The sequence below is a fragment of the Ananas comosus genome, linkage group 23 (genome assembly GCF_001540865.1).
Source record: "Ananas comosus cultivar F153 linkage group 23, ASM154086v1, whole genome shotgun sequence".
Lineage (NCBI taxonomy): Eukaryota > Viridiplantae > Streptophyta > Magnoliopsida > Poales > Bromeliaceae > Ananas > Ananas comosus.
This window is the reverse complement of record NC_033643.1, coordinates 5,267,777-5,287,060: the sequence shown is the minus strand read 5'-3', so window position 1 is coordinate 5,287,060 and position 19,284 is coordinate 5,267,777.

Genomic DNA, 19,284 nt, shown 5'->3' with positions numbered 1-19,284 from the left:
ACAACGTGGGGTGAGAACCAACTCCATGGTTCCCAGTGGGTACGGCCACCCAAGGGAGGAGCTCGACCAACAGGTCCAAGGGAGGCAAATACAAGTTAGTCCAATAAACAGATAGATATGTATATCATAAACATGCAACTAACTTTACCTTGCTTTGCCTCACAACTGCAATGATGTCATGCTATATGCAACAGGAATATATGCAACAACTAGTAGAATTATTGATTCTACAATCAATCTCGCTAATCTTAGCTCATGTCATCCAACTCTAAGGTTTCCACTACCTTAGGTTATCACATTTACCACTAGCCCTCAAGGTTCTATCTACCTTATTCCAGCTAGCCACCCGACTCGGCCTCGAGTCAATCAACAGCGGATAATCCGCGCTCTGCCCGGCTCGAGGTGAAGGATCCTGTCGCATGCACCTCAGCCTGCAAGCCAAGAACCACATCGCCCAACGGTCCGCCCGAAGGTCCGTGCACCGTGGTCAGGGATCCGTTAGTGGGAGAGGAAACATAGCCGCGTACACCCATAGCCAAGATCCCCGATAGGGAGAGGAACATGCCGTACACCCTAGCGCTCTTTGTTCTTGCTTAGTCATAATCCTCAAAGTTCTTTCCGGTGGGAGAGGAACATCGCCGCATACACCCGCGGTCCAAGAACTATTGAGTTCACAAGTACTGGGATTCCGGAATCGACTTCACAAGTCAAGGGTCCATATCCAACCCTATACTATTGACCTATCTAGGTCCAATGCACTTTCCACCCTAGGTCCAACAGACTCTAGGTCTAATGCCTCGATGTCACAACCTAGGTTTACCTTAACTCTAGGTTCAGTTCTCAACCTATGTTCTTTAACACTAGGTTAGATGCCACACACCTAGATCCCGACTCTAGGTTCATACTCAACCTATGTTCTTTAACACTAGGTTAGATGCCACTCGTTATTTATCCTAGGTTCAACAACACTAGGTTCAATGTCATCTAGGTTCGACCTATGTTTATTAACACTAGGTTAATGCCACTCGATCTACTTGATATCCTACTTGTCCTATCAAGTCCATATACACATGCATCTAGCATACATTTCCAATGCACTTATACATATCATTTACATGGATCTACTTAGCATTTGCATCATATTATTAACATGCATCACTTACATTTATATGCATCATATATATATATACCTTATTTACATGCATATGCATCAACGTGGATTCTTAATCATCTTAGACATAAAGGGCGACCTAGTCGCTTCGGTAAACACAACCCACCTTAACGTTCCGATTGCTCGTCGACACTTGCAATCGGCCTTCCGCGGCACCCGTGACCCGGTTCGGCTCGAACTCTTGCGCGACCACCCGAACGGCCACCAATCCGCGATCCGTCTATTCTGGAGTTTATTCCACGACACCACGATGCTACGATTCCATTTCCATGATTTTAGGAAGCCTCCGCCGCGAGCTGCGGCAATCTGTACCAAAACAGACTGTTTCGTTAATAACTTCGCGTACGCTCGTCGGATTATCGAACCGAGCGCACCAACGCGTTCGTTATACCCCCAATTAGGTTTACAGAGGGTTAAAAGAGATCAAACCCTCATATATATCAAAACGCCATTTCGGAGCCCTAGATTCCAATTAGGTAAAAACCTACCTTTAAATATCTAGATTCTAGCATTTACCACCTAATTAGCATGCTAGGATACCAATTAAACCATTTCTAGAGATCAAAACCCTACATCTAGGGATTTACCATGAGNGGATAGCCCCTAGAGCCGATACCCACATGCGCCGATACAAAGGAGAGGGTGATCGCCTAGGGACTGGTGCCACGTGCCTGGAAGCCCACCTGGCAACCCGCTACACCAAGAACCGAACGTCCGACTCCACGTACGCTGTCCTAGGAAGTGGAGCTCGGCCCGTCTCGCACCTAATAGGCGACAACTAACTGAGCTCCGGCTTAGCCCCCCGATCGACCTTATTCCATCTATCTTGGAACTCCCGATCACCATTTACACTATTGGATTCCATCATCCTTGGAATCTCAACCTACTGTACTCGATTCTAATCGCTCTAACTAACATCTTAGTTATTAAGATGATCAACAACGTATATAAATACAACGTATATAAGGACAACGTATATCGTACCGTAGCAACGTCAACACTCCGTTTCGTTCCATTTCAATCAACGTACAAATACTATATGTATAGATAGATAAATAACCTGATTGAACATAAACGGAGGGAATCTGGACAACCAGCTCGAGGAGGGAACCCACCGGCATGGGTGACCCTTGGTACCTCAACCAAGAGTGGGGTGCAACAAAACCCCAAAATGTCCAAGCGTGCACTCGCCGCGCCGCCGCGCTCCGTTCCCGCATCGAGGTATCTATCGCGGGACAGGGCTCTCTGGTCTCGATCGTCAGGGGGCAGCTGCATCGAATCCCCATATCTTTTACTTTCGTTCGTTTACATAAATGGAACATTATAGATACTACATTATTGAATTAACGTAAACCTCCAACTTACATTACATTTTTACTTAGATTACACTTACAACATTATAGAATCCTACACAAATACAACAAACTATGAAGGAATGCGTTAGTACTAACTATAGACAAGGACCAACCTTGGTAACATTACATGTAACAAACCTAACGCTGCGGATCTTGCATGTCCCCTCTGAGACAGGCGCATGTCCCCTTTGGGGCCATGCAAGCCGCCAGACAGCCGCACGGGCTTGGCCTGGTTTAACCCTCGCCAGAGCCCCGCACTGTTGGAAGGTGACGAACTTTATTAACTTGTTGAGTAGGAATGAAAAGTCTTTCTTGCGGGTATGAAATGCTCTTATTAGCAGTTATTTTCAGTTGTATATAGATCGTGGTGGTACTCAGCCTCATGCTCTTCCAGGGTCTTCTAGTCTTATCTACGTCAGGTCTCAAGGAAAACAGATTACTTGACGCCGGAATTTCGACTGAGAGAAAACAAACGATTCTTCTGTTACGAGCGTCTTCAGGTTGAAAAGATTTGAGACTAATGGTTCATCTAGAGAGAACGGGTTGAAGTAGTATGGTATAAGCGAGTATATCGGATCAGCGTATACGGTATTAGACCACGATAGTCTTAGACTGAATCTCCTTCTTCAATGGCGACGACTTGGACAGTGTCACCTTGGAACATCTTGTATATTGTACAGCCTGTTGAACCGTAAGTAGTGATATTCTAAGGGAAATCGTCGGAAGTAATTAGGTAGTCGACTTCTTATGAAAATTATAGTTCACATGGGTTGCTCTAGTCTAAAAAAGAGCATAGGCCTTGTACGGCTTGGAGTCTATATCAGGAGTGTTGAGGTAGCTTATAGACATGGGCTTATCACGGTTAAAGTTATTGACACGTGAATCTCACTCAGCTCTTGTAAGAAATACGTACGTCTATACCTTCCTTGTACGCCTCAGGTATTCGGTGAGTAGGACAAACGCACAGAATAGACATTGACATTTTTGCTATAGTAAAAATAGACTAAGAGGACGACGTTGTGAACGAAGTCGAAATCATAACCACAAAAAGACTGGGACTTAAAATAGTGGCAATAAGAAGGCGACGAAAAATAAAAAGTTGAACTTTGTGAGTCGAAAATACACTGGGAATAAGAATGTTATTGGTGTTTAATCTATGGATACAAAACTGAAACTAGATTTATATGGAGATAATAGCCTTGGGAAGAGCGCTCTGGAGGGAGATCGCTGGTTTAGAACAGGACTTCGAGGTAGACAGAGCAACGAATAGACGTACAGTTAAAAGAGAAAACTTTCATTTCTCCTAAATTGTAGTAGCTCTGTATCTCATAGAGCAGGTTTGTTCTTCCAGAGTGCTTTTAAGAATATTTTCCCGTCATCTTTTGTATTATTATTTTCCCGAAGTAGAAGGAAGAGCTAAAATTGTAGATAGCTCGCCTCTAGGTATTATTATCTTAATTTAAGTAGATTTACGCTGAATTATTTCTATAGAAGGTGATATGCGTTGTACTTCTCTGCAATGAAGTTTATATTGAACAACCACTCTCTAAAGCAGTACATCTCTATAAGATTAAATTCGGTTTTAGGACGTCGCCAGAAAAGTAGGTTCTGGAGCGTGTTATAGATTAGCTTATTTGCATTAACATAACGGCATTCTCCAAACAGCAGTTAGAAGAGGAAGATGAGGCCGCAGTTTCTTAGCCTGTAGAAATGAAAAGGGTTGTCATGGAAGATGTTAGGAACAACGCAGTTATATCGTGTGCGTAGAACTGAATGTTATTACGCTTGACAACCAGGACAGTTTAAAGACTTAGAGCTTGAAGCAGCAGTAGAATTAAGAGTTTCCCTTATCTTTCCGAAACTATGGTTAAACAATTTTAGCCTTGCCGTTTTTAATCAAAGTCTTTTAATGAATTACGTTCTTTTTCTTTTTTTTTTTCTCTTTTCTCGTGTGGCTATAAAATGCACCAAGCCGGTTGCCGGATGTTCGCAGGTACCTGCTTCTGTCTCGTTTATGAAATAATTACAACTTTTCTGCCTCATGTTTCTTCTAGAGAGTTTTCCAGTTTCGAATTAATCTAGTTTTTGCAGTTTTAGACGTAGGCATGTTCTTTGAGGCTTCACCGAGCCGAATTAATTGCGGTGCCGGGGAGTAATGGCATGCCGGTTGTCCGAACCAGTTGAGAGAGGTCGTACGTCAAATTAATCGTATAGAAGAATTGTACGTAACTTAACGGAAGTGTTAATCTAGGGGTCGTCTCACAGTACCTGTTTTACAAAGGACGACTGAAGAGGAACTGTCATCGGGTTTAGACGAATCGCTCAAGCCCAACTTAACCCAACAATTATTCTGGGTTTGGGTTGGGCGACACCCTTTGAGTTCCCAATACTTTGAGTACCCTCAATACCTACTGAGAACTCGAAAACCGTTAATACTCCCGAGTAATACTCCCACTCAATTACACAGAGTATTACTCTCTCAATCACACACAAATCCAAGTAACATAGATCCTCGTATATTCATCACCCCAAACCAATTCCAGTTTTGTGTGTTGTCTCTCACACACATACACACCTAACATTAGAGTAAAAGATTCATCACATCATGAATCGAAAAACTCTCTTGAAGACGGAGAAAGAGAAACAGTAAGGGAAACGTATGAATCAGCATCCCGCGCTTCCAGGTCCGATCGTTATCCCTGCTTCCGAACGGGTAGAAGCTCGTCCTTCCGCCCGCGGCGTGCCCGAAACGCTTGTCTTTGCGATTCCGGCACTGTCAACCATAGTCTCGGCCAAGCTTTTCCTTGGTACAGAAGCAGCCTTCGACGGCAGCAACTGCAACACGGACTCGGGTCCCACTGGTTCGCTCCGTTCTCGTTCCTCGGCGCCTGAGACCGCTCTCTCAGGCAGAACGAACTACTGGCGCATCCGTACGACCTCCTGAGACGACGCTCGCGCCTCCTCGCGATGAGACTGGATAGGGTTGTACACCCCTACAACCTCCTCTCCAAAATAAACTACCTCTACCTATAACAACGTCGATACCGTTGTAAGACGGTAGCAGACCTCATCAAGTTCCACTTGGAACGGGCAGCGTTACTGCTCGCCCTACACGCTCTACACGACGAAGTCCTGTAGCCACGGGCCCAGTTCCTCCAGCTCCTGGAATTCTGCTCCCTCCGTGATGGATTCGCTTGGCTCCCGCTAGCTCTACTTGATGGTTTCCGCTCGCTCCGGTTTCCACCCCCTCTCGTGGCACTAGGTCCCCTGCCTTTTCCCGTGTTGCTCTCAGGTTGAGACTGTCGGGACGTCGAAACGGTCCTCCACTTCGCGCCCTTCTGACTCCTGGAGCGCTTCCTCCCGGACTCGTCATCACTCTGACAGTTCAGAGTACGCCGCAACTTTGCTTATCGCAGGTTCGTTTCACGTTCAGTAAGACGGTTCCTCGGACGCTCCTGGTTTTCCTCAAGACGTCGAACCGTCTCATGCGCACGCACAGCGCCTCCTGTACGTGTGAGCTCCGCAAGACGCCGAAACGTCTCACACGCATGTACAGCACCTTCTGTACGTGTAGACCGCTTAAGAAGCGTGTCGTTCGAGCGACAACTTGAACGAGTCTCTCCATTCTGTGATCCACTACCACGCTCCTGTCTACGCCTGTAACCCTCGTTCCGTGCCCCGGCTAGCGCGCGGTTCCGTGCTGCTTGGCGCGCCTTCCGATACGACTGGCCCTCGTTGAGCCGTGCGCTGCTCCCGCAGACGCGCAATCCACCCCCTCTTACAGTACCTGCTTTATAAAGGGCGACTGAAGAGGAACTGTCACCGGGTTTAGACGAATCGCTCAAGCCCAACTTAGCCCAACAGTTATTCTGGGTTTGGGTTGGGCGACATCCTTTGAGTTCCCAATACTTTGAGTACCCTCAATACCTACTGAGAACTCGAAAACCGTTAATACTCCCGAGTAATACTCCCACTCAATTACACAGAGTATTACTCTCAATCACACACAAATCCAAGTAACATAGATCCTCGTATATTCATCACCCCAAACCAATTCCAGTTTTGTGTGTTCTCTCACACACATACACACCCAACATTAGATTAAAAGATCCATCACATCATGAATCGAAAAACTCTCTTGAAGACGGAGAAAGAGAAACAGTAAGGGAAACGTATGAATCAGCATCCCGCGCTTCCAGGTCCGATGAGAGGAATATGCCGCGTCCACCCTAGCGCTCTTTGTTCTTGCTTAGTCATAATCCTCAAAGTTCTTTCCGGTGGGAGAGGAACATCGCCGCATACACCCGCGGTCCAAGAACTATTGAGTTCACAAGTACTGGGATTCCGGAATCGACTTCACAAGTCAAGGGTCCATATCCAACCCTATACTATTGACCTATCTAGGTCCAATGCACTTTCCACCCGAGGTCCAACAGACTCTAGGTCTAATGCCTCGATGTCACAACCTAGGTTTACCTTAACTCTAAGTTCAGTTCTCAACCTATGTTCTTTAACACTAGGTTAGATGCCACACACCTAGATCCCGACTCTAGGTTCATACTCAACCTATGTTCTTTAACACTAGGTTAGATGCCACTCGTTATTTATCCTAGGTTCACCAACGCTAGGTTCAATGTCATCTATGTTCGACCTATATTTATTAACACTAGGTTAATGCCACTCGATCTACTTGATATCCTACTTGTCCTATCAAGTCCATATACACATGCATCTAGCATACATTTCCAATGCACTTATACATATCATTTACATGGATCTACTTAGCATTTGCATCATATTATTAACATGCATCACTTACATTTATATGCATCATATATATATATACCTTATTTACATGCATATGCATCAACGTGGATTCTTAATCATCTTAGACATAAAGGGCGACCTAGTCGCTTCGGTAAACACAACCCACCTTAACACGCGTTCCGATTGCTCGTCGACACTTGCAATCGGCCTCCCGCGGCACCCGTGACCCGGTTCGGCTCGAACTCTTGCGCGACCACCCGAACGGCCACCAATCCGCGATCCGTCTATTCTGGAGTTTATTCCACGACACCACGATACTCCCGATCCGCTTTCATGATTTTTGGAGGCTTATCTCGCGTGCTGCGGCTATCTGTACCAAAACAGACTGTTTCGTTAATAACTTCGCGTACGCTCGTCGGATTGTCGAACCGAGCACACCAACGCGTTCGTTGTACCCCTAATTAGGTTTACAGAGGGTTAAATGAGATTAAACCCATCTATTTACAAAAATCCCATTTTTGAGCCCTAGTTTGCGACTACGGCAAAATACCCCAAATCGATCTCCGATTCATGCAATAAACATCTAACTAGCATCAAAGGAGCCTACTAATCTCACTTCTAGAGCAATTAGACCTATTTCTAGAGATCTACCATGAGAGGGTAACAAAGCTTACCTCTCTAGGTTGCTCCAAGCGCGAGGAAGACGAAGGAGAGGTTGAAGATCCCCTTCTTGATCTTCTTCTCCTTCTTCTTCTTCTTCTCTTCTTCTCCTTCCTCTTCTTCTTCTTTTCTTCTATTTCGTTTAGAGATAGAGAGGGGCACGTTTGGGGCTAAACGGGTGAGGGAAAGAGAGAGAGAGAGGTTCCAACCCTCTCTATACACTTAACCCATGCAACAATTGCATAAAAACCCCCCAACAAGCCTCTTTTTGCAACAGCCCGAACTGGGCATTTTCGGGGTTCGGGGACCGGTCTCTACATGAGGGACCGGTCTCTGAGAGACCGGTCTCTCTACCTGGGACCGGTCCCAGAGAGACCTCCAGCCCAGACTTAGCCAATTTTCAGCTTCGTCCGTTTTCGCTCCGTTTTCGCCCGTTTTCGTTCGTTTGACCTCCGATTCGTCTCAAATCGAACCGAGACTCTCCAAACATGTTTTCAAACATGTTTTCATCATCTTTCCAACCTCGCTAATTCCGGATTTAGCTCACGGCCCAAGTTAGCCTTTCGGGTCCGTTTTAGCGCCTACGCGCACCGAAACACCCGATAGCTCCCGAACCTCATCAAACTTCACCGGGACCATTCAAATGGCTCTCCAATCGAATGTAAACCGTAACTTAATAGTTTTAGAAGTCCGGTACCTTACAGGTTATGTAAATGTTTAAGTGTCATAAAGAGGCACTAAACATAGTGTATGTTGGAACTTCACTCGAGACATAGAACATATGACTCAACGTACTATCTCGAGTAAGAAATACGTACTGTAGAACCTGTCATCGCAAATGAACAACGGTAGCCTGCATGAATAAATACTATCTCATCTACATGTAGTATGAATGTAGTACGAATGAACTCTGTATCATTATATCGTAAAGTATATACGAAAGAAAGTCATCAATAACATCAGCGAGGAATAACGAATAATAATAACAGCAATGAATGGGAAAAGAAAACCCCGGATCACCACGTAACTCGACTCCAGTCATTAATGGGTGACCCTTGATATTTAATATCAATAGTGCGGGAGACAAAATACAAAAGAAAGTCTCGGAAGGTGTGGCCCTCTCCGATCCCTGGCTCCCTTCCCGCACCGAAGCTCGATCGAGAAGTCGCTCACTGCTCAGCGATCCACCAGATGGAGAGCTACAAAAATAAAACACTCTCCAACTCTCAACATGGGCATATACATATCTCTGGTGGAAAGAAAACCTAGAACCATAAAGAAAACTCCGCAATCATAACATAGTGGACTACGAAATGAATGAAACAAATCAATATAAAGAAAATGAGACCAAATCTACTATCTTGAAATGAGCGAGACTATAGCAATCAACAATAATAAGATAAGCAAGATAAAGAACAAAAATGAAGGCGAAACAACATCTGCGGAATATACACATCTGTATACCGCCCAGACACGTGCGGTAGCCCTCCCGGAGGCGGCCAGGGCCCCGCACTGTGAACCTATCGGATTCACCACCTCACGGCGAAACAACTACGAGCTCACTAAGCTCTCCCGAATGGGCACCCACGACACAGTACCACCACTTGGTACACTGGCAGCCACGTGAGAATAGACAGTACGGGGCCCTGGGCCGTATCCGGGCGGGCCGCGCACGGGTCTGGGCGGTATACGGACGTGTATATTCCGCAGATGCTGTTTTCTCTACGCTTTCGCTCTTCTTTGTTCATACATCTCTATAGTCTCGATGATTGTTGATCTGATTTTCGTTCTTCTCTTTTTATTTTCCTTTCATTAGGTGTTTTAATTAGTATTTCACTATGTTATAGGTAGTGTTTTCTTTAGGTTTTACCCCAGTAGAGATATGTGTCCATTGACAGGTTTTGGAGAAGTTTTATTTTAGTTGCTCTCCACCTGGTGGTTAGCATTGCAGGGAGCCGTCGATCTGGCTCCGCTATAGGAAAGGCGTCAGGGATCGGAGCGGGCCGTAGCTTCCGAGACATTATTGTTATTCTTTTTCTCCCGCATTCTTGATATTAAATATCAAAGGTCACCCGTTAATGACTGGAATCGCATTACGTGGTGATCCGGGGTTTTTTATTCCCATCTATGCTCTTCATTATTATGATTGTTTTATTGATGTCCATACTTTCATACTTTATACTCGATTTAGTGATACAGTATTCATTGTACTACAGTTGTAAAACATGTAAGTAGAATAGTACTACTTCATTCAGGTTACGTACTGATTATACAGGGTTGTATTATTCGTTATCCGTAATACTAGGTTAGATAGTTATATACTACTTGTATAAGATAGTACCGTTGGTTCATATGATACTACGTTGTTCACTTTGATAGTTTATATGATGTACAGGGTTTCGATGCGATATTCGTACAGTTGCATTAGGTTGATGATACGGATAGATCATCACTGACAGTATAGGGCCAAATTACAGTAAAAAGATAGTACAAGATCCTGGATGTATTCACACCAGGTCGAACACGGCGGATTCACAGCCACCATGAGGTCGTAAGGGTGAGATGCTTACTCAGATAGGGAGGGCTGGAGCATCCAAAGAGCTATGGCATGCTCGCTCGTATTCAGTGCATCAGGTTGAGGCCTCACGGCCGAACATCCCTCGCTGGGAGTGTTCGTATACGCTTACTCGTGTCTACCGTTTGTTTGCATCAGTTATCGAGTTCATAGTTTAGTAGTACAGAGATTGTACCATATTCGGTAATCGTTGGGTTGTCAGATNCCTGATCTTCTAGTTATTTACAATCACGTTCATTTTAAAATACATTTTAATGTGTTTGGTTCTACGTGAAATTATGAATTAAAATTATTTTTTTAAAAAAAGACTTTTCTGAAAACTAATTTTATGATTTGTGACGTTTGGTTAGAAGAAAAGTAAAAGTTATTTTTCAGCTATTATTGTTTGGAATGTATGAAAAGGAAAAGAAAATTTGTTTTTCTGTTTTTATTTTTTATGTTTGGTTGATTGGAAAAAGTGAGATAAAAATATCTCCTATATGTTGGAGGTGAGATTACCCCCTATTAAAAATTGATATATTTGGGTGAATAACAACAATTGTAACATGAGTTCTATTAATCATATCAAAATAATTTTATGTACTTAATTGTTTATAAGATCCCAACATTGTCACAACCATTTATATGGTTTTTTTTAAGTTCAACTGCTAAATTGTCCATAAAGCATTTAAAAAGGGCATAAAGACACGCATATAATGGACAAGATATATGTAATCTGTCTAATTCTTATACCAAAAGTCATCTAAAAAGTATATGGATATAAAGCAATGGAGTACAATATATTAATAAAAAAAAGATAAAAATTACAAACTTACAAATAAAAATAATCAACATATTGTTGGACCAATCCGGCGCGGACAGTTGGCACACCGAGTTCATATCCATATTCAGGATTCGAAACGCTGGACCGAGAGTACGGAAGAAATGCGCCAGGAGATATGAGCTGCGTTTGTTCAAAAACGTGGCAACCGCAAGCGGTTATGAGCGGTTCCAAACGGCGGTTCCAATCGGCCGAACATGGTCCTCCAAATCCGGAGAAGATGGCCGATCGTGCAATAACAACAAATGAACGCAAGGGCAAATCTATGAATAGGCGTGTAGTACCCTGAAAATGAGTCTTCGCCCCTGCGCACAAAAGACCACCTTTATTGTCACGCCCCGAGACCGCTCCCAATTTGGTCCGGTTCGGGCACGCCGACAGACCGCCGAACGGACCGGGGTTTCCCCTGTACGCGGACAGAGTCTCCCCTGTACGTTCTAGGCGTCGCAACAAGTACAATACAAGGGTTCCAACCAGGAACAGTACTCAGCAAACAGAATTGCATCAGGAAGGTATCAATCAACATAAACACATCCTATGTTATTACAACATTCACATTAGATTCATTTAGTTACATCACACTTTATATTACATTCAACTTCCAAAGCAACTAAGTTATTACAAGTTTAATACATTTTGCTTGCTTTCATTTTCTATACCCCTAAGCTACGTCGACGGGGTACTGCTAGCTCTGGTCTCTGGGGGTAGGGCGCTATCTATGGAGCTACGCCCTTGCCTCGCGCCGCCGCGCCGCTCACGTGCGAACCTGTAAAACCCCAAAACAACGTGGGGTGAGAACCAACTCCATGGTTCCCAGTGGGTACGGCCACCCAAGGGAGGAGCTCGACCAACAGGTCCAAGGGAGGCAAATACAAGTTAGTCCAATAAACAGATAGATATGTATATCATAAACATGCAACTAACTTTACCTTGCTTTGCCTCACAACTGCAATGATGTCATGCTATATGCAACAGGAATATATGCAACAACTAGTAGAATTATTGATTCTACAATCAATCTCGCTAATCTTAGCTCATGTCACCCAACTCTAAGGTTTCTACTACCTTAGGTTATCACATTTACCACTAGCCCTCAAGGTTCTATCTACCTTATTCCAGCTAGCCACCCGACTCGGCCTCGAGTCAATCAACAGCGGATAATCCGCACTCTGCCCGGCTCGAGGTGAAGGATCCTGTCGCATGCACCTCAGCCTGCAAGCCAAGAACCACATCGCCCAACGGTCCGCCCGAAGGTCCGTGCACCGTGGTCAGGGATCCGTTAGTGGGAGAGGAAACATAGCCGCGTACACCCATAGCCAAGATCCCCGATAGGGAGAGGAACATGCCGTACACCCTAGCGCTCTTTGTTCTTGCTTAGTCATAATCCTCAAAGTTCTTTCCGGTGGGAGAGGAACATCGCCGCATACACCCGCGGTCCAAGAACTATTGAGTTCACAAGTACTGGGATTCCGGAATCGACTTCACAAGTCAAGGGTCCATATCCAACCCTATACTATTGACCTATCTAGGTCCAATGCACTTTCCACCCTAGGTCCAACTGACTCTAGGTCTAATGCCTCAATTTCACAACCTAGGTTTACCTTAACTCTAGGTTCAGTTCTCAACCTATGTTCTTTAACACTAGGTTAGATGCCACACACCTAGATCCCGACTCTAGGTTCATACTCAACCTATGTTCTTTAACACTAGGTTAGATGTCATCTATGTCCGACCTATGTTTACTAACACTAGGTTAATGCCACTCGATCTACTTGATGTCCTATTGTCATATCAAGTACTATAGATATCCACATTTCATCTGGCATACATTCTATGATGTCAACATGCATACATAATCTCATGATGCTGATCATGTCTCCTATGATTTCTATATCATTTTATATGCACCTACTTAGTATTTGCATCATATCATTAACATGCATTAATTACATGAATCAACCACATGCTTTATTTACCTCATTTACATTCATATGCATCAACGTGGATTCTTAATCATCTTAGACATAAAGGGCGACCTAGTCGCTTCGGTAAACACAACCCACCTTAACTCGCGTTCCGATTGCTCGTCGACACTTGCAATCGGCCTCCCGCGGCACCCGTGACCCGGTTCGGCTCGAACTCTTGCGCGACCACCCGAACGGCCACCAATCCGCGATCCGTCTATTCTGGAGTTTATTCCACGACACCACGATGCTCCCGATCCGTTCTCATGATTTTTGGAGGCTTTCGCCGCGAGCTGCGGCAATCTGTACCTTAACGGCTTCGATCCCCAATATCTCCGCTTACACTCGTCGGATCGCCGAACCGAGCGCACCGTTGCGTTCGTAGACCTACCAATTAGGTTAGAGAAGGGTCAATTGAGATCAAAACCCCTTATGTATCAAAACCCTATTTTGGAGCCCTAATTGCAATTACGGCAAAATCCGCTATTAAAGCTTCGGATTCAAGTGCTAATCATCAATTAAGCTTGCTAGGATTCCATCTAAACCATTTCTAGAGATCAAAACCCTACATCTAGGGATTTACCATGAGAGGGCTAAGGGCTTACCTCTCCAAAGCTTGCTCCAAGGTGAGGAAGAAGATGGAGGTGATGAAAACCTCCTCCTTGATCTTCTTCTCCTTCTTATTCTTCTTCTTCTTCTTTCTCTTCTTCTTCTCCTCTTCTTCTTTTCTTTCGTTTAGAGAGAGAGAGAGAGGAACGTGAGGGAGAGTGAGGGAATGAGAGAAAGAGAGAGAGAAAGAGCTCTCTTAACCCCCTCTCATATTGTAACAATCCCAAATAAGCCCCCCAACTCTTTTAACCTCGCATCAGCTCAAACTGGGCGTTTTTCGCGTTCGGGAACCGGTCCTTGCGGTGAGAGACCGGTCCCTGAGAGACCGGTCCTTGCGGTGAGAGACCGGTCCCCGAAGGTCCAGAACTCAGCCTCAAGGACTTAGCCAAATTTCAGCTTTTTCACCGTTTTCGTCCGTTTTCGCTCGTTTGACCTCCAATTCACTTCAAATCGAACCGGGACTCTCCAATTATGTTTTCGAGCATCTTTTCATCATCTTTCCATCCTCGCTAATGCCGGATTTAGCTCACGGCCCAAGTTAGCCTTTCGGGTTCCGTTTTCGCGCGTATGCGCACCGAAACGCCCGATTGCTCCAGAACTTCACCGAACCTCACGAAACCATCCAAATGGCTTTCCAAAGCAACGTACACCATAACTTCATGATTTTAGAAGTCCGGTACCTTACATTTATTTTCCTGCATCTTTCTTTCCTGCATTTATCGCTTTTCCTAGGAGTAGTTCCTGTAACTTAGCCTCCTTGGAGTCTGTCTGCCCTCCGGGCATCACTTCATTGTAAACACCTCGGAGTCTGTCTGCCCTCCGGGCATCACTCCCTTGTACACCTCGGAGTCTGTCTGCCCTCCGGGCATCACTCTTTTTTTATTAATAGAAAGTCGTTTTCGGTTCCTCAGGCCGACTAGATCTCATTTTGTCCTAGCCATTCGGCTCATCTCTCAGCCGAGATATAGGCCTCCCCTGTTCATTCGGCTCATACTGCCGAAGCGAATTTACTGCAGAGTTTTTCGAACCCGGCTGATTCGATCCCTCATCGGCCGAATCGCTTGATCCGTCGTGGGCGCAAACTTCGAGGGTCACTATCAGCAGCCGATTTCCACCCTGGCACACTTCCCGAGGAGGATATTAGACCAGGTCAAGGCTCGGGATTTTCGACTGCAAACACATATAATATATTAACAAAATAGAGTTAGAGTTTACAAAAAAAACATCAACTATTTAACATCAAATTATTGGACAAACTTTAGTGAAACCAAAACAAAAAAGTAAGTAGGTACAAAAAATAGCAAACTGTATAGTAGTACCATCTATACAATGCGCCAACTTACATCCAAAACCATCAAGTTCCAAAAAACAAATATTATACTAACAGCTTTTCATACTTAGCAACCAGACTAAACTACTTTAGAAACTGGTCTTCAAACTATTTTAACCATTCAACTCGCATTTCCAGGCTACGAACTAAAAGTAAGTTTTCTAGCTATCTCATTTCTCAGGAAGTACTGATATGTAGCAACCTACATGCTCGGGGATATAATATGACTTTATAGAGCTCCATATCCTCCTTTTTGTGTATAATCTTGGTATCCTTCATTGAATCTGCTAATACCCCAATCTTGTTCACTAATAATAAAAATTCTGAATTTGACTGTTTTTGTTTCTTGGCTTTTGAGGTTGTAGCTATGCAAGACTTGGTTACCGGTCGATTAGGATTTTGTAGTTTACGTCCTTAGGAAGGGGTTATTGGTGAAATGTGCTCGCATTCTTCCGAATATAAATCTAAGCCAAAGTCATCACCATCATCATTGTTCTCTTCTTCATCAAAGTTGATATTATTTGAATCATCCAATGCAAATTCTCCAGTTGCTCGATCATCTCCGCATATGATTGCTAGCTCATTATAGTGCTGAATTAGACAATTTAGGTAACATATATCTTTGGGATGAGCCTACAAGAATATAAAATAAATAACTTCTTAATATAAAATGTGAATGATATATGAAATTTAAGATGAAATTGAAAACAAATACTTTAGTTGAATAAAGTCTTGGTAAGATCCTTCAGCCAAACCAATAGTCTTGCTAACTGGATCCCATGAAGCACCACTCAAACTTTTTAATTGGGTGATTCTAGACCACTTCATCTTCAAGGTGCACAGCCGATTTTCAACTTTAGTCTAATTACAAAAAACTGGGAATTTGGATGACACTGCTCTTGCCGCAGCTACAAAGGCTAGCCTTTTGAATGATTTGTCCACTTTCATACAAATACTAGCTTGATGCACCAAAAATTTTATAAGAAAGTCGGACATCTTATTTGTCCACTTAAAATTTTTAGTTCCTTACGTTACATTAGCTTCAGAATTATACTAAATGGACATTGATTGTTATTACTATGTTGCTCCATAGTATCCTATTGTGGCTACATGATTAGACTAGTTAATTAACTAAAATATAAATCAAATTACAATATAAATTGTATAACAAAATACACTAAATCTTAAAATAAAATACATACCGAATTTTAATCAAACATGAAAATCAAAGCACATATCAAATTTCAAAACAAGATACAATACATAGCAAATATCATTGCGTACCACATACTAAAATACACAGTAAGTATCAAAACCAAAAAATGAAAGTACAAACTATATTTCATCCAAACCATCATCATAAATATTATCAACTTACATATCAAAAAAAGCAACAATATATAATTCTAAGCTAACCCCCCCCCTCCCTCTCTCTCTCTCTCTCTCTCTCTCTCTCTCTCTCTCTCTCTCTCTGCTCTGCTCTCTTATATATATAATATATATAATATGATGATAGAAGTCTTGTAACAAGATCAAGAGTATAGATCTGTTTTAAATAGTTTAAAAAATTTTCTAACAAAAATTCAATTGATTTGGTTATCTTTACGCCGTTAAACGAGAAAATGTTTCATATCGATCATTAAATTATAAATTTTGAAACCCTTTGATCATTAGGCAAATGATTTCGAAAAGATTTGAAATTTGATTTCTAAACACTTCAAGTGGTATCGATCATGTTCAACGGTGCCAATCGTCGATTTGGAGGCTCTATCATCGAAAATAAATGGGTGGCAACGAAGCTCGTTTGCTATCAATAGTATTCTAGCCCAACTCTATATGTATATATACTTTACCTAAGGTCCATATTAGAGCTATCTATACAAAAGTTGAAAACTTCAACAATACATAGTAAAGAGAACCATAATCTCTTTTCCATATTTGATCGGCACCCACTCCCAGTTTTCTTCTCTTTGTTTTCTTGTTGATCTAGCATATGAATTTGAGTGAGTTTGATGTCTCCTTTCTATAGTTCTTACAATTTGATCCCTAGGTGATATATCTATTATGCAATTATGCAAAATACAATACACAAGAACTAAAACAACATGTGTTGGATATGGAAAATGAGGATAACATGTTAAAATTTTAAATCGTTGCTTCAAGATTCCAAATGCATGCTCTATGGTTGTTCTTAGTGAGGAGTGTCGTAGGTTGAATAGCTCCTTTGAGTTTGTTGGAGGATTATCTTCACTAAAATCTTTCAAGTGATATCGAGTGCTACAATAAGAAGAAATGAAACCTTGTGAAATATTCTACGTCAACAAGAAACTATTTCCCTATATTTCACAACAACCACTACTTAGTAAATGGATTATTAGGATTAGAATTGATTCAATTATTAGTAACCTACCTTCTGGAACTGTAAGTCAATTTGGTCTCTCCAACACATTGCGTAGAACAGTGCAATGATTAGTTGATCCTTCCCAACTAGTCTATATATAGGAAAATAATAAATCAAATCTAACTGCTCCATAATATTTTGAGTAGGTCCTTGGTACCGTCCATTTTAAATGCGTCATATATATTTTTACGGGTTTAATTAACATACTTTTTACAATTCTGCAACTATAAATTTATCAAAATAAACAATCAACTTTTAAATTTTATATTGGAAGAACAATTAAATGACATAATTAAACAAATTGAAAGGTTAGGTAGTAAAATTAAATTTTTAGAAAGTTAGATAGTCAAATTAAAATGGTCTATAATTCAACTAAATTCTATACATTTTTAACTCAAAATAAATAAGAATTACGAAATGTTATTTCTTAATAGTCATTGATAGCAAATTAAGACACATATTGCAAATATACATTCTAATCAAAGTGTTATGTAGGAATAAGAATAAGATATTGCTAGTTGGGGGAAAAAAAAGGATTATATGAAATGCATAATAGATATTCCAATCATCTATGTGGATTCATAGAAAAAATTAAATAAAAATATATGGTAGAAAATGAAATACTGAAAGGGGCAAACTTTGATTGCACAAACTCATCAATAGTTCTAAAGTTTATTATATTCTGTAAATGGGATTTCTCTTTATCTCTACTAATTGCACAAAAATCTTCTAGAAGGAAGAGAATGGCAGCTAAAGTCTCTGTTTTAGACACCTTGACCGAAGCAAAATCAAGTACAGAGGCTTGGGTTTAAATATCTTGATCATTTTCACTCTTGGGTCAAAATAGAATTAATGTAAATTTAAAATCGTAAATACTACCTATAGATGAAATAGAAGAAGTATTTATGGGCAAAGAGAGAAAGAGATAGACCTTTGAAGTTATTGGAGTAAGAGAAAGAAGAAGAAACAAAAAAGTACCTTATTGAATTGAAGAAGAGGAAGCTGTAGGTGTGTTTGAGAGTTTGAGAGAGAGGTGAGTATTGAGAAAGAGAAGTATTTTGCAGGGTGGTGACTTTAGCACGGGAAGGGAAATAAATATTTTCGTTTCCACGCGTCGCTCGCTCCACTTTTCGTTTTCCACCTCTGCCAGGCAGGAAACAAAAGAGCATATTTTCCCTAAAATATGTAAAAGTAGTTTTCCTTGAAAAAAATTTTACGCCGAACCAAACAACTGGAAAACTGTTTTTCAGCTAAAAAACTATTTTCGGCCTATTTTTACATGGAATCAAACACACCCTAGGGTTTTTTACCTTAAAAATACTGTTAACTTTTACGAAAACTGTCACATGACTCACACCAAATAATATTTATCACGTTAGTGGATAGATAATATAGCTTGCAAAATGAGCTCAATGAGTACTTTTTTTCATAAGGGCCACTCCCTACAAGCCAAAGCCCTCGGGAGGTATAGCCTAACAAGTATATGATTATTGACTTGCCTTTCTTGAAGTGGGTTCTCATCCGGTTATCAGCGTCTCATTAGAAAAGGCGCAAGTTTGCCAAACCACGAGTCAGTCGAAATGATTGGGTAATGTATTGTTACCATTGTATCTATCAAAATTAATGCATGTA